The sequence below is a fragment of the Triturus cristatus genome, chromosome 4_1 (genome assembly GCF_964204655.1).
Source record: "Triturus cristatus chromosome 4_1, aTriCri1.1, whole genome shotgun sequence".
Taxonomy (NCBI): domain Eukaryota; kingdom Metazoa; phylum Chordata; class Amphibia; order Caudata; family Salamandridae; genus Triturus; species Triturus cristatus.
Genome location: NC_140585.1, coordinates 700290065 through 700305642, shown reverse-complemented (window position 1 = coordinate 700305642; position 15578 = coordinate 700290065). Strand labels below are relative to the sequence as shown.

General features: G+C 44.3%; 1 long non-coding RNA gene across 3 annotated transcripts in view; it reads right to left on the bottom strand.

Annotated features, from left to right (window-relative positions):
- The window catches only part of LOC146855396 (uncharacterized), a 200263-nt gene that overhangs the window by 105572 nt on the left and 79113 nt on the right, over positions 1–15578 (bottom strand). For all 3 annotated transcript variants that reach the window (XR_014980829.1, XR_014980828.1, XR_014980830.1), the window contains exon 3: positions 10545–10611. This is a non-coding gene — a long non-coding RNA (uncharacterized LOC146855396). The remainder of the gene's footprint in view (positions 1–10544; positions 10612–15578) is intronic.

Here is a 15578-nt window from a genome sequence, read left to right as displayed (position 1 = left end):
CTTCTGGCACTTTATAGCACAATGCACTTTGATGTTTTATTATGAATATGTATTATAGCAATTATTTAGACGGAGGAATACTGACAATATTGTGTTTTGTAATAATTATACATGAGGAGGATTTTATAAATGTAGATATAATTGCTTAGCTTATATGGTTGTGTTACGCAAACCAAATAAAAGCTTTCTGAACTGAGTGAAGCCCATATTTTCTCATTGTTGGCAGTTTTTAACTGATGCATATAAGTGGTTTGAAGATTCAGGCGCTAGTCTACACAGTCAACGTGCACGGTCTGTATCGCTATTTAGTCACCAGTATGCTTTAAGCAGAAGTAGTCTTAGTGTCAATAGTTAATTGGCATTAATTGTCTACTTAACTCAAATCAAATGAGATTGGTTGTATCAGGTACATTAGGACATTGGGAAGGTCGTATTGCTTTAACATGTGTGGGCTTTCTTACTGGGATCTTTCATGCCTAAGTCTGTTGACAGACTTTTTTGCTTTTTTTGGTCATTAACTTTGCCAATTGCTTACTTGGGAAGGTGGACTCCCAATATTGCCTTTGCTTCCTGGTCACAGATTAATGCTTCAAAATAAAGTTGCCATGGCTAGTATCCCTTCATTATAACCTGCCACAAATGATATCTGTATGCCATATCGGGCTGGCCATATTCTGTGGTAGTTTAGTGATTGCATAGCACTGGTATGCAGGCTCTTTTATTTAACCAGACACCTAAATAATAAGTGGGTACCAACTCAACATTTTCCTTTATTTTTTATTTTGCGGCCAAATTTTATGTTCTCTGATTTAGAAATACTTATTTTGTAGTTATTAATGCTGACAGGGTGTCCAATGACTATTGTAGCCCTATTGGGATTCGCCCTAATATGATAGTATTGTCTGTGTATTTTAGTGCTTAGATCGTTGTTCCGGCCTTGTTTGGGCGGAAGGCTCTTGCTTGAGTTATGTCTGCTAGATATAAGTTGAAAAGCAATATTGCAAAGACGCCGAAGTGTTTCAATCCTCTGTTGGTTTTGATGTCTCCAGATGTTACCCATTGTGAAGTTACTTTAATTTTGATCGAAGTATCTGTGTATAGTCTAATTATGGCTTTTAACAGAGGGGATGGGATGCCCCATTTTGCTTCTTTTCCATAATTTACTTTTATCAAGATTGTCGAGCAATAGCACCACGCATAGCAAGTTATATATGATACTGCTGCCTTTCTCCTGCTTGAAATGTTGGCGTCAGTTGTTTTTTGGATGCCCTCTGTTAAGTTCTTTATTTGTTCATTTATTTTCCAGGACTGTTATTCCCTGAGCGGGAGTTACTTCCAACATCTATAATTCTGTTGTGTAGTGCATTATTGTACTTTATTCTTCTCAAAATAACAGCATCTGACCAAATTTCTCAGTATATGAATAGCGTGCTACTTTGTGAATAATTATCGCTAGTATTTCATTGTTCTCTGAGTAGGTGACATTGGTTGATTCATTTGGAAGAATGTTAAGATTGCCTTACACATTATTGTCAATGTTCATATCCCCATCATAACTGATTATTCAATATTAATAAAAGAAAAAAATTGATGAAGTATATTGTTAGACCTGGCATCCTTAGGGTGGTCTTTTGCTGGACTTTTTGACTCATACCTACTGTTTTTGCAGATTATTTTTGTTGTCCTTAGGACTCTGAGCACTTCACCACTGCTAACCAGTGCTAAAGTGCATGTGCTTCACCCCTAAATATGGTAATATTGGTGTATACCTGATTGGCATATTAGTTGTACCGGTGTGGACGGGCACAGGAATTGGAGAAGGAAGACAACATCCTATGGAATGTCATTTATACAGCACCCTCAACTGAACACGGTTTAGTCTCCCTGCAGCCAACCAACTCTCCCTCACCTTCACAGAAGAAGGAAATGCAGGATTCAACTGAGCTCTGTAACCCCGATCACGAGACAAAAATAGAGCCAATCAGAGGGCGATGCAGTCACTTTAAAGGCCAGAACACTGAACCAAAAGAGAAGGAGACAGAGAGAGCGGCGTATGAATAACCAGAAGCAGTTAACCACTATTGAATTACTCTAACAGACCAACAGTGGTCAATATGGATGCACTATGATGGGAAAGATGTGATGAGCTTATGTGGGGTAATCTCTCTTTCTTCACCTGAAGGTGAGCAAGGAAAACGCTTCCTTTTTGTTTAGTTACCCTCACACACCCTAGTGGTGTCATGCTTCATCATCGGGTCACCCCGATGCCTAAAAGTCGGGGTGGGCTCAACCACAGTGTTGGGAGCTCTTGAAAGAAGTGTATGACCTGGGGGGCTGAAAGATTAAAATACCTCAGACAGATCCCCGGTATCCCTTTATTTTTGGGTCTGTCTGGGTTAGTAAAACAAAAAGAATTTGGGTCTTATTGAAAGTCTTATGGTTCTAAGACCCTAGTGCCAACATGTTTCAGTCCATTAGTGGCCATAAAGGTCCAGGACTTTCTTCAGGGCAAAGTAGGCCTCCCTAGGGGACAGGAAAAAGGGGGCTTCCCTATCCTGCGCGTCGTACAAGGGCAGAGAAGCTACTCCTTGTGTTAATGATTGATTATTTATCAATCATGCGTAATCCTCCATCTGAAAAGAGAAGAACAAACGACAAAGAAACAAACAACATACATTTGTACGATATCATAATAGTATTTCTATATGCTGTGTCCCATAACGCGTGCTTTGGAAAAAGACCAAAAACCACAGGTGCCAAATTGTGTCTATGACATAGTGGTGTTCAATTCTTTCCAGACGTGTACCACTCATATCCGTATCTGTACATAATATTGCTACGTGACAGATGATTAATGTGGTGGCAAATTTGCTCATATCCTGACAATAAATTCTTGCCAGTTGGTCTATATATTCTCAGTAAAATAACTCTATACCTCGCTCTCACTCATCACTCACACCGTGCTTGTGAATAAAACATAGTCACTGATCCTTATCTCTCCTTACAAAGGGTTGTGCAGGAAACATCAATAAAAACTTCCTTACCCAAGTTCTGGAGGGTTTCTGTGTCTCGAGGAACCGTAATGCATCTAGGGGTAGCTCTATAGTCAAACCCTAATATAATGGCCCCGAATAGGTAAGGGAAATGCAAGAGAGCAGCATAAGGGGTATTACTCTGAATCGCGTCTATATTCCCATGTGTTCCCCGTGTGGGGAAACACGATCATACAGAGACATCCGTGCAAACGCCCGTCACTTACTTCATCAAGAGTCCTTCCCCGCCCGCAAACCTATTTGGCTTCGGTTCCCGGCTTTCGCGTTGGTGGTGCGATAGTAACGGGTTTTTGTACTTCCGTATTATTCGTTATACTGATTGGTTGGCGCTTGTTGGCGCGCACAGTGTGACGTAATGATTAACATAACGTCAACAGGGAATCATGGGAATTGTAGTATCCAATGAAATCGGCATGATTAACTGGTTACGATTAATCCCGATAGAAAGCTATATTATCAATGTCTCCATGTGTCCGTATTTCTAAGTAACCATAGGCGATAAACCACGGGGGATAATCATTCATTCTTACGCATAGTTCATCCATTCATTGCTAAGCGCTAGTGGAATGATGCGTGATCACATGACAGACACCGTATTTAGGTTAAGGAGTCATGGGAAATGTAGTGTGTTTGCAATGCCAGCGTGAAAGTTACATAGGAAAGATCGCTGGTACGTGGATTAATGTATCATAGCCCTCATCAATGTATATATCCACATCAAATTATTTATGATATACTCTTCACAACTGTTTCTGGAAGAATTTTCTATTATAAAGTACACACAACCCTTTATGAATGGTATATTAGGGTTTTTAAAAAAAAGATTTTTTGTTTAAGGGAGTGTATCTAATATTTTAATATAATGCGCGTAGATCTAACGTGATCATATGCATACGTTTGATAATGGATCAGTGGTGTAATAAAGATCACAGTATATTCGGTGATGCTTAGAAAGGGCATTATGATTATATGACCATATGTTTATGTTCCCAAACTGGAGATTTTTATTGTGAATATCACATTATTGGGATACACCATAATGCACAGATATAGCTCATGACTATGGGTGAATTATTTCATCTAGTCAATTGATTCCAAGGAATACAGTCGTTCAAAGCCCTTTCATGGGTCTTCAACCGGTGAACCCATCGTTGTTCACGTTCCAGGAGTTTGCGTTGTAGATTATTCACATTTTTAACCTTTTCTATGATGGTCCATTTAATCTCTGTATCCTTATGTCTCTTATCATTGTAGTGTGCAGTAAGTCTGGTTGCTGTTATTGCACGTCGTATTGTGCTTCTATGTTCGCTGATGCAAATTTTTACTTTGCGACTCGTCATTCCAATGTACATTAGATCACACGGGCATTTGATCATGTAGATCACTGATTCAGAATTACAACTGTTATGTGATCTTTGTTCCCAAGGTGAGTGTAATCCTAATTCTGTTGTATTAGTGTGTTCCGTGAAGGGGCATGCTACACAGGATCCACATGGATAGTGTCGAGTGACCTGGGGGGTTCTCTGATTAGTGGTTCTTGGTGTAAATGTATCAGTATGCACTAGTACATCTCTCAAGCTTGTATTCTTTCTGAATGAGAACATTGGTTTCTCAAAGGATATTGTGTTTGATGTTAATATGGACGGACATAATCATAAAACCAGCAGATAAGGGTGGAGCCACGGTCATTCAAAGTACTAGTGCTTACAGAACCGCTTGTATGAATTTACTAGCTGACACAAGATACTACAAGAAGATCAACAAAGATCCCACACGACGGATTAAAACTACCATCTCAACACTTTCAGCGGATGCATTAGACAAAGAGTGGATCACCAAAAAGGAATATGATTTTCTAAATCAGGAGGACCCAAGAACACCATTGTTCTATACAATCCCAAAAATACACAAAGGGAAAACCCCACCGCCAGGTAGACTGATTGTCTCTGGGATAGGGTCCCTTCTCGAACCCTTATCAAAATACACAGACTGGTTTTTACGTCCTCTGGTAACTAAGATTAAATCTTATGTTCAGGATACTAAACACCTCTTCAATCTACTTAAACAAGTAGAATACAACCCAGACGAGAACATCTTGGTCAGCCTTGACGTTGAAGCACTATATACAAACATACCCCATGTCAGAACCCACAGAACAGCGCACCGCCGGCCAGGACTTACTAATGGCCGAGTCCGTTTCCCTGAAAGACTACACATCCCGTCGGGCGCTGCGAGAGACGCAGCACGTGACTCGCGTCACGCCCGTCGAGAACGTAAGAGGGGAAAGGTCGAAACCGTCAGAGCCGATAATTCTTGTATCCGGAAGCGACCAGGAAGCGCGGAGAATCGGAGACGAGAAACGGAGCCAGCACGAGCGAGAGAGGAGGAAGCGGAACGCCGGAGTCATAACTACCGAGGTAGGCGTGTCTGTGACCGATTTATTCTTTTGGCTCTACCTCGAGCCAAACCGAGAGACGAAGCATACTTATTCGTTGAGGGGAAGCTCCCGGAACATTTGCATTGGAATAGCCCCTCTGTTGGAGAGACCGGCTGGTCTCATACAGTGGAGCTGCGACAAACGTTTGACCAAAGTCCTCGTACAGTGAATGCTCGCAAACGAACAAGCCAGTTTGTAGAGCGTGCGAGAACCGAAGGAACTATAATCCTATGGGTACAAGCTGCAGCCTGTGGGAACCTAGTATTGTGCGAATCCAAAATCGTATGCCCTCAAGAGTGCTGTAACGAATGAGGGGAATACGGTGGTGATTAGAGAATTGCTGGCATAGGGAGACGGGCGATCAGACAAGCCCCCACCGCCAGTTCTCATCCAAGTTTCTTTTTCCATTTTTTTTCTATGCAGACATACGAGAGAGTGTCCAGACAGGGTGGTGACAACTCCAGTGGCTTAGAACATAAAAAGGTTTCACAAGTGGGTACATGTAACATAAGGTTCTGCAGAAATGTCATGTTCCTCGTGTTGGCGCTAAGGCGATGCTTTATACCCTGTTCTCCCTTTTGTATTTGTACTATTTGCCTGAGTCCACTGGTCACTGCCTCATGCTCTCCCATATATGTCTTTGACGTGCCTTCTTTTACTTTACAGGTGAGGGGGCAATCTAGGTTGGCAAACGCTGATGTGTAAGATAACGCAAGTATTTCAGTTTACCCAGACCAGGGTCTCATAGGTGTCTTGTGTTCTTTGCTTTTCAGATCTCCCTACCTGCCGTCCCCATCCTTTCCTTCCCCTGCTCGATCACCCCAAAAGTCCGTGTACCACGCCGGACTTGGGGTCATCCAGAGGTGGGCCCCCCTAGAGCATCAACACAACCCCGGGGACATCGGAACGGAGGAACCTGACAACTAGGCTGAAAGTATCAGAGTGGTTGAAGAAATCCTCAAACAAGAAGAATGGCCATGGGCAGCACCAAATGAATGGATCACAACCCTTATTCATTTGGCACTTACAGAAAACTTCTTTAAGTTTGAAAATCAAATATATCTCCAAATACACGGAACTTCAATGGGCAGTACATTCGCCCCGAGCCTGGCCTGTCTATATGTGGGGTTCTTTGAGGATCAACACATATGGACACAGAACCCGTTTTCCATCAATATATGTAGATGGTATAGATATATTGACGACGTGCTCCTGATTTGGAAAGGAGATATGACCAGTTTTAATGATTTCGAAACTTGGATCAACAGTCTGAACCCCCACCTCCATTTTACAATGACCATGGACAGAGAAAGAATATCATTTCTGGACATCATCTTCACAGCCAGTGAAGGTACTCTTAAGAACTCTCTATAGACAAAGGTTACGGACAAGAACAGTCTACTTAGATTTGATAGCGCACATCCACGCTCCCTAAGGGAAAATCTACCTGTAGGCCAATTCTTGAGGGTACGTAGAAATTGCTCGGATCTTGAGACATACAAGAAAGAAGCAGTTATCCTCACAAAAAAACTGAAACAAAAGAAGTATCCTACCAGGATTATAGAGAGAGCAAACAAAAGAGCACATAATACACCAAGAGAGGCTCTTTTGGAAACACATGTAAAAAAACTGTCTGACCAATTGATATGTGTTACCACGTACAATTCATCCTCTAATGATCTGAAAAAGATAATAAACAAAAAGTGGTCCATATGAACATCAAACACAATATCCTTTGAGAAACCAATGTTCTCATTCAGAAAGAATACAAGCTTGAGAGATGTACTAGTGCATACTGATACATTTACACCAAGAACCACTAATCAGTTGACCCTTTGGAGAACCCCCCAGGTCACTGGACACTATCCATGTGGATCCTGTGTAGCATGCCCCTTCACGGAACACACTAAAACAACAGAATTAGGATTACACTCACCTTGGGAACAAAGATCACATACCAGTTGTAATTCTGAATCAGTGATCTACATGATCAAATGCCCGTGTGATCTAATGTACATTGGAATGACGAGTCGCAAAGTAAAAATTCGCATCAGCGAACATAGAAGCACAATACGACGTGCAATAACAGCAACCAGACTTACTGCACACTACAATGATAAGAGACATAAGGATACAGAGATTAAATGGACCATCATAGAAAAGGTTAAAAATGTGAATAATCTACAACGCAAACTCCTGGAACGTGAACAACGATGGGTTCACCGGTTGAAGACCCATGAAAGGGCTTTGAACGACTGTATTCCTTGGAATCAATTGACTAGATGAAATAATTCACCCATAGTCATGAGCTATATCTGTGCATTATGGTGTATCCCAATAATGTGATATTCACAATAAAAATCTCCAGTTTGGGAACATAAACATATGGTCATATAATCATAATGCCCTTTCTAAGCATCACCGAATATACTGTGATCTTTATTACACCACTGATCCATTATCAAACGTATGCATATGATCACGTTAGATCTACGCGCATTATGATATTAAAATATTAGATACACTTCCTTAAACAAAAAATCTTTTTTTTAAAAACCCTAATATACCATTTATAAAGGGTTGTGTGTACTTTATAATAGAAAATTATTCCAGAAACAGTTGTGAAGAGTATATCATAAATAATTTGATGTGGATATATACATTGATGAGGGCTATGATACATTAATCCACATACCAGCGATCTTTCCTATGTAACTTTCACGCTGGCATTGCAAACACACTACATTTCCCATGACTCCTTAACCTAAATAGGGTGTCTGTCATGTGATCACGCATCATTCCACTAGCGCTTAGCAATGAATGGATGAACTATGCGTAAGAATGAATGATTATCCCTGTGGTTTATCGCCTATGGTTACTTAGAAATACGGACACATGGAGACAGTGATAGTATAGCTTTCTATCGGCATTAATCGTAACCAGTTAATCATGCTGATTTCATTGGATACTACAATTCCCATGATTCCCTGTTGACGTTATGTTAATCATTACGTCACACTGTGCGCGCCAACAAGCGCCAACCAATCAGTATAACGAATAATACGGAAGTACAAAAACCCGTTACTATAGCACCACCAACGCGAAAGTCGGGAACCGAAGCCAAATAGGTTTGCAGGCGGGGAAGGACTCTTGATGAAGTAAGTGACGGGCGTGTGCACGGATGTCTCTGTATGATCGTGTTTCCCCACACGGGGAACACATGGGAATATAGACGCGATTCAGAGTAATACCCCTTACGCTGCTCTCTTGCATTTCCCTTACCTATTCGGGGCCATTATATTAGGGTTTGACTATAGAGCTACCCCTAGATGCATTACGGTTCCTCGAGACACAGAAACCCTCCAGAACTTGGGTAAGGAAGTTTTTATTGATGTTTCCTGCACAACCCTTTGTAAGGAGAGATAATAATCAGTGACTATGTTTTATTCACAAGCACGGTGTGAGTGATGAGTGAGAGCGAGGTATAGAGTTATTTTACTGAGAATATATAGACCAACTGGCAAGAATTTATTGTCAGGATATGAGCAAATTCGCCACCACACTAATCATCTGTCACGTAGCAATATTATGTACAGATACGGATATGAGTGGTACACGTCTGGAAAGAATTGAACACCACTATGTCATAGACACAATTTGGCACCTGTGGTTTTTGGTCTTTTTCCAAAGCACCCGTTATGGGACACAGCATTATAGAAATACTATTATGATATCGTACAAATGTATGTTGTTTGTTTCTTTGTCGTTTGTTCTTCTCTTTTCAGATGGAGGATGACGCATGATTGATAAATAATCAATCATTAACACAAGGAGTAGCTACTCTGCCCTTGTACGACGCGGAGGATAGGGAACCCCCCCTTTTTCCTGTCCCCTAGGGAGGCCTACTTTGCCCTGAAGAAAGTCCTGGACCTTTATGGCCACTAATGGACTGAAACATGTTGGCACTAGGGTCTTAGGACCATAAGACTTCCAATAAGACCCAAATTCTTTTTGTTTTACTAACCCAGACAGACCCAAAAATAAAGGGATACCGGGGATCTGTCTGAGGTATTTTAATCTTTCAGCCCCCCAGGTCATACACTTCTTTCAAGAGCTCCCAACACTGTGGTTGAGCCCACCCCGACTTTTAGGCGTCGGGGTGACCCGATGATGAAGCATGACACCACTAGGGTGTGTGAGGGTATCTAAACAAAAAGGAAGCTTTTTCCTTGCTCACCTTCAGCTGAAGAAAGAGAGATTACCCCACATAAGCTCATCACATCTTTCCCATCATAGTGCATCCATATTGACCACTGTTGGTCTGTTAGAGTAATTCAATAGTGGTTAACTGATTATAATAAGGAGGAGTTACTCTGACTCTGAATCCTCTCTACCCTCTAGGCATCGAAAAGGTTTTTTCACTAGCCTTTGATGTGAACACATAACCAGCAGCAGTACCTAGACAACTTGAGCAGAACGCACATTCCAAGTCCCCCAAACCAAACTGGTTTCTCTCTAGGGACTGGAGAAGAGGGCAGCTCGAGACTTAAACACCACGAGACCAGCAGCCAGGGGAACGCGAACCGCAAGCCATTCGACCCAGGCAAGGATAACGCTGACACCTCTTCCGGGCTCGCTTCTTTGTGTTCCGACAGAAGCGGAAGGTTGTAGCAGTGGCCTCGGTTGGACGTACAGCTCCGCCACATTTCTGGACAAACGTGGCTTAGTCAGGTATGGGGCCGGATCCACGGGGAAGCAGGAGGGAAATAGGAACTAACCTTCCCATATATTTTGGAAATCTTTAGTTCTTTAAGACTTTCTTGTGTTGTTTCTTTATAATTTTCCTATTTTTTATATAAGAAGCCTAGTAAGTGCTTACGCCTCTGGAATCTGACAGCCTTGGTTTAAAACGTAACATTCACAAAACTTGGTGCACCTAATGAATTCCCTCCACCTTCTCTATAAGATTGCACACCACTTTGAACCTAGACACTGGTATCAGTTTTTTGGGTGATACGGCACTTTCCTAATTGGGTAAAAGAAAAGTGACTTACCCCTGGCGTCTATTCTTCTTTTGAGGCTATTTTGAGATGGGCCGTGGAGCCAGGAAGAAGCGAAAACCTAGAAAAGAGAAGAAGATAATAAACAACAAGAAAGGACTGCATTATAATTTTCATTATGGAACTATTAAAAGAATACAAAGAGAAAAAAAAAGAGAAGAAAAAAATAAATAAACCAGAATAATCCTATGCTATAGTTGTACGGGTATTTAAATCCTGCAATTTCTAACAAGTTGTGGAGAGCGAGGGCACACTGACTCTATTGATAAAAATGGAGAACGTCGTGCAACAACTTAGTCAAGGAACTACAAAGGGCTCTCAAAATGCAAATGTCCTCTGCCAAAGCGGATCATGAAACATTTAAGGATTCAATGAAACTCCAAGTCAAGAGTCTTCACAAAGTAGCAAATCATCAATTTAAATTAACCTCTAATCTTTCTACCTCCCGAACCTCACCTTCAGGCCCCCATATTTCCTTACAGAAATATGTCCCTGTAGTTGATCCGGATGCCTTTCTCTTGAATTTTGCCAGAGCCACTAAAGCTTGTGCATGGCCTCCCGACAAGTGGCCCTTCTTTCTGGCTCTCCTATTAGTAGGTGAAGCTCAAGCAGCCGATCTGGTAGCTAATCCTTGGGGCACCATCTCTTATGAAGAAATTAAGAGTATCATATTGGATCACTTGGGGCTAGCTAGATGCAGAAGCATACCGCCTGAAAATTAGAAAAGAATGGGGATAACCCCGACACTCTATTTTTCAAACTCAAGCTGGTGGCGGATAAATGGCTCAGACCCCTAGAATAAAACAAAGAAGAAATCATGAATTTGTTGTATTTACAACAATACTTGGAGGCCCTACCTCTGGCAAACCAAAAAAGGCTTAGACATCATACAGGCCTCACAGTAGAACAAGCCGTAGAGATGGCTACTACTTTTTCCAGAGCCCAACCACGTTTCTACTTAGGGGAACAAGAGAGAAATAACTGAGGAGGGACCAATACCCCAGCCAAAAGTGACAAGAAATCTAGTAAAATCATGACCGAACCATTCAAGATTCTAACATTTAGGACTAAGATAACTCTCTTCAAAAATCCTCAATGTTTTACTGCGGCGAGTGGGGACATATATCTTGATCCTGTCCTAACAAGAAATCCATGGACATCAGTTGTGTCCCCCATGCCATCCTGTACTCACAAGAGCTGGTTCATTGCTTTTTTATGTAAGTAAATTTCTGTAAAAACCGAAGCATTACTGCATTGTTAGATTCAGGGTCCCGACAATCAGTTATCTAACAGAAATGGGTACAATCCTCACAACTTCTCCCATACAAAAAAATTGAAATTAGATGCGTTCGTGGGGATGAAAAGAATTATTCGGTTGCTGAGGTAGTGGTAACTACAAAAGCAGGCAGTGATTTAAAAGGAGAAGTAGGGGATAGTACCAAATCTTCTGGAAGAGTTCATACTTGGTACAGACAATACAGAATTCCTCTCCCGGTTCCAAGCACAATTACCTTCTTTTATACCTCAGAAGGAAAGGAACCGATCTTTTCAATATCAAAATGCCTTACTTACCACTGAGCGATGACAATTAGACCAAGATTTTCACCATGCTCAAAGAAATGACGGAACCTTGCAAACTGCATGGAGAGATGTCACAGAGAATAAAAAGAACACCCAGTCTCATTTTCCCCAGTTCAATCTAAAAAAGGGTCTTTTATGTAAAATGGGAAAACCTGGGTTGGATCTTCAACCCCTCGTTCCAAAAAAGTATAGAGGGGTGAAAAAGACATCCCAAATAATATTGAGATATTTTTAATGGGCAGGTATTCATGCTGAGATAAAAAAATATTGTCATCAATGTGAGATCCAATGAAAAAATCCTTATAGACCTCCCTCAGTTCCTCTCCAACCCTTACCTACAGTGTGAACACCATTTGAGAGTATTAAATGTATTTGATTGGTCCCCTCCAAAAATGTAAGAGTGGAAACGCATATGTCTGTTGTTAGAAGGTGGTTCTGACACTATGGGCCGTCCAGATTTTTTGCTTTTTGAGCACCTAATTGTTGAGCTTTTACTGTGGGGGAGCCTCATAAGTTGGGACTCACCCACAGTGAACTCAGGATGTAAGAGACCACATAGGGATTTTACTTGTGTCTCCCTGGCTTGAGCAGGCCACTGCGCAGCAGCTGGAGTAAGGGACACCGGGCTGGTTACACGCAGACACATGTGTATATGCGTGTGCACACGTGTACGGGCTGCGCAGTGGAGATTCCTAGCGTGCGCAGTCCAGGAGCAGCTACAAAGGGAATGGTGTGGCAGGATTTATGCAGAATTGGGTGGTGACATGGAATAGGCTTTATCCAGTGGGATGAGACATGCCAGGGAAAGTCAGTGTGCTTTACAGGGTTTATTCCATTATTCTCTTATGGGGATAGGGAGCACATGGGCTAGTTCCACTTTCCTAAGGCCTACAGATTCCAGACACGCACTAAAGTCCACTGTAGCTAATGTGAAAAGAAGTGTTCTGCAGAGTCCAAAGTCATATTTGTACTGCTTTTGGGTCATACAGGACTGTCATATTTCTCTGAGCCAGCCATAACCAGACCCTGGCTGAGGGCTGACCTCAGCAGGATGGATTGATAACCTTTCTTCCACAAGCTAAGGCCTCCTCTCCAGGAAGAGAAGATGAGTGGGGCTACAGGCTCATCCATCACTAGGTGCCAGGCACTAGGCTGCACCAAGGAAGGAAGGTAGCGTGGGGGGGAAGAGGCTTCAGAGATCATATGGCCAGAGACCCTGGACAAAGCCATTTTGAACCAACCCAGGGGCTGGACAAGCAGGAGGGAGCAGGGGCAGGGAAGTGATGTGTCGCTGTTTAATTGAACCAACAGAGACTTCCTGCCAGCCCCCTACTCCACTTTCAAAAAGTGCTTGCATAGGAAGAGAAGCTCTCTCTGGGGTGTGGTCTGCTGAAGCAGAAGGTGTTGGAGCCTGGCACAATGGGCAGTTGGAAGGAAGAACCCCCTGACTGCCCCAGGGTCCTGAAAAGCACCAGAAGAAGAGTCCAGGACCAGGGAGCAGAAGCAGGGGCCTCTGCGCAGGGAGAAGAGAGGCCCAGGAGAGGAGCAGGCGAAAGGCTGAGGCAGGGAGCCAGTGAAGACAGATCCCTGCTGAATCCACCCTCTTGGAGACCCGGAGGGCAAAGGAGAGTGCTCCCAGTGTCTGGGGGATGCCACCAGGAGCAAGAAGACGTGAAAATGGGGCAGATCGGACCCCCAGGGGCTGAGATATGGACCTGAAGGTAGGCGACCTTTGACCCCTAAGAAGACCGACAACGAAGCGTGTGGGGCTCTGTCGCCGGTCTCAGAAATGCCCCCAGGGTGGGTTAGGTCCTTGGGGGCTGCCCCCAGAAGACGGGAAACCGTAGAGAGCCATCGCGCTCCCCCTAAAAGTGCCTGCAGTGGGGCCAGGAGCCCACCCTGGCCCCCACCGAAGATGGAGGCGGGGGAGCGCCATCGCGCCCCCGCGAAGATGTAAGCCGGAGAGCACCCCCGCGGGGTGCCAGGAGCCCAGCCTGGCCCCCACCAAAAAATGAAGATGGGGCCGTTGCGCTCCCCGTGAAGGTTGGCAGGGGGGGCGGGACCCGGGTTCCCATCCTCGGGCCCCAAACCCGGGGAGCGCCGTTCCACTCCCCATGAAGATGAGGAAGGCGGGGTTGCCAGGAGCCCAGCCTGGCCCCCAGCGAGCAGCGAAAATGGGGAGCGTGGGCGCGCTCCCCGTGAAGAGGACGCAGGGGCCCGGGAGCCCATCTCTGGGCCCCAAAGCTAGTGGGAGGCGGGGGAGTGTCGACGCACTCCCCCCGAAGTCTCGCGGGTCCTGCAGCAGCCGCCGCATCTGCCCACCAGAGCGGGCAGACCCGAAGAGCAGTGCTGGCTCCCGCGGCCGCACACAAGTGTGCGGGACGGGCATCAGCCACAGCAGCCGGGGGTGGGCTCTCCGGGCTGCCCCCACCACCAGAAGTGCCAAGGTTGCCGAGGGCCTGGGTGGGACTGGGTCCCCGCAAAGGAGGAGAAGCGGTGCCAGGGGCCCAGGTGGGACCGGGCCCCAAAGACACTGCAGAAGCGGCTGGGGGTGGGCTCCCCGAGCTTTCTTACTCACCTGAGGGTCCATGTGGGACCGAACCCTCCAACGGGCAGCCAAAGTGGCCGGATGCACAGATCGCGGCTCTCCCCATCGCTGAGGGAGAGCTGCTGCTATAATATTCATCAGCAGGAGCCTGAAGTTCCCCATAATGCCTTGCAGGGCATGTTGAATCGATCGTTTTTGGCGTTTTGGTGGCCCCCAGAGGAGAGGGGTCACACTCAATGTTGAAAAGGTGCAGGGGGAGCTGCTGGAGAAGCACAGCCTCCCCCCCAGCACAAAGAGACATCAACCCCTAAGTCACATAGGGACTTAAAAAGAATAACCCCTCAAGGGCTCAGCCAGTATGTTAACTCCTCTTGGGCAGAAACTTTCATTCTACAGCTGGAGGAGGGTTGAAAAGTGCATAATGGAGTGGAGGGCTGAGTAGGTGACGTCTAGAGAAGAGCATCCCCTGGAGGTGTAATTGCACTGAAATGCATTAACTAATGGGTATTTCTTTTAGGGGGACTGAAGTTCACGTGTTCAATGTGAAGTACCGGTGTAAGGTGATGTCATAAGCAAAGTGGGGTTATGTGGCCAGACTTTCCTGCTAGGGTGCCTGGCTGTACATATAATTCCTGTGATTTTATCTGTGATGCCTTTAGGGCTGTAATTGCAATACAATCTAATGATCCACAAATGTGCTGAGTACTGTCATTCTAAAGTGTGCTTATATTCTTGCTGCTGCACTTAGGTGAAGACCCCAGACTGCTAGCCCTTAAGATACAGAGGTGCAATACTTTGTGGTCAGTAGGAGATGCTCAGTCAGGGTCATGTGTCACCAAGACAGGTGCACCCATTTTTAATGCTTGTTGAGGTAATGGGATGGGTTGCCACTGGGATGG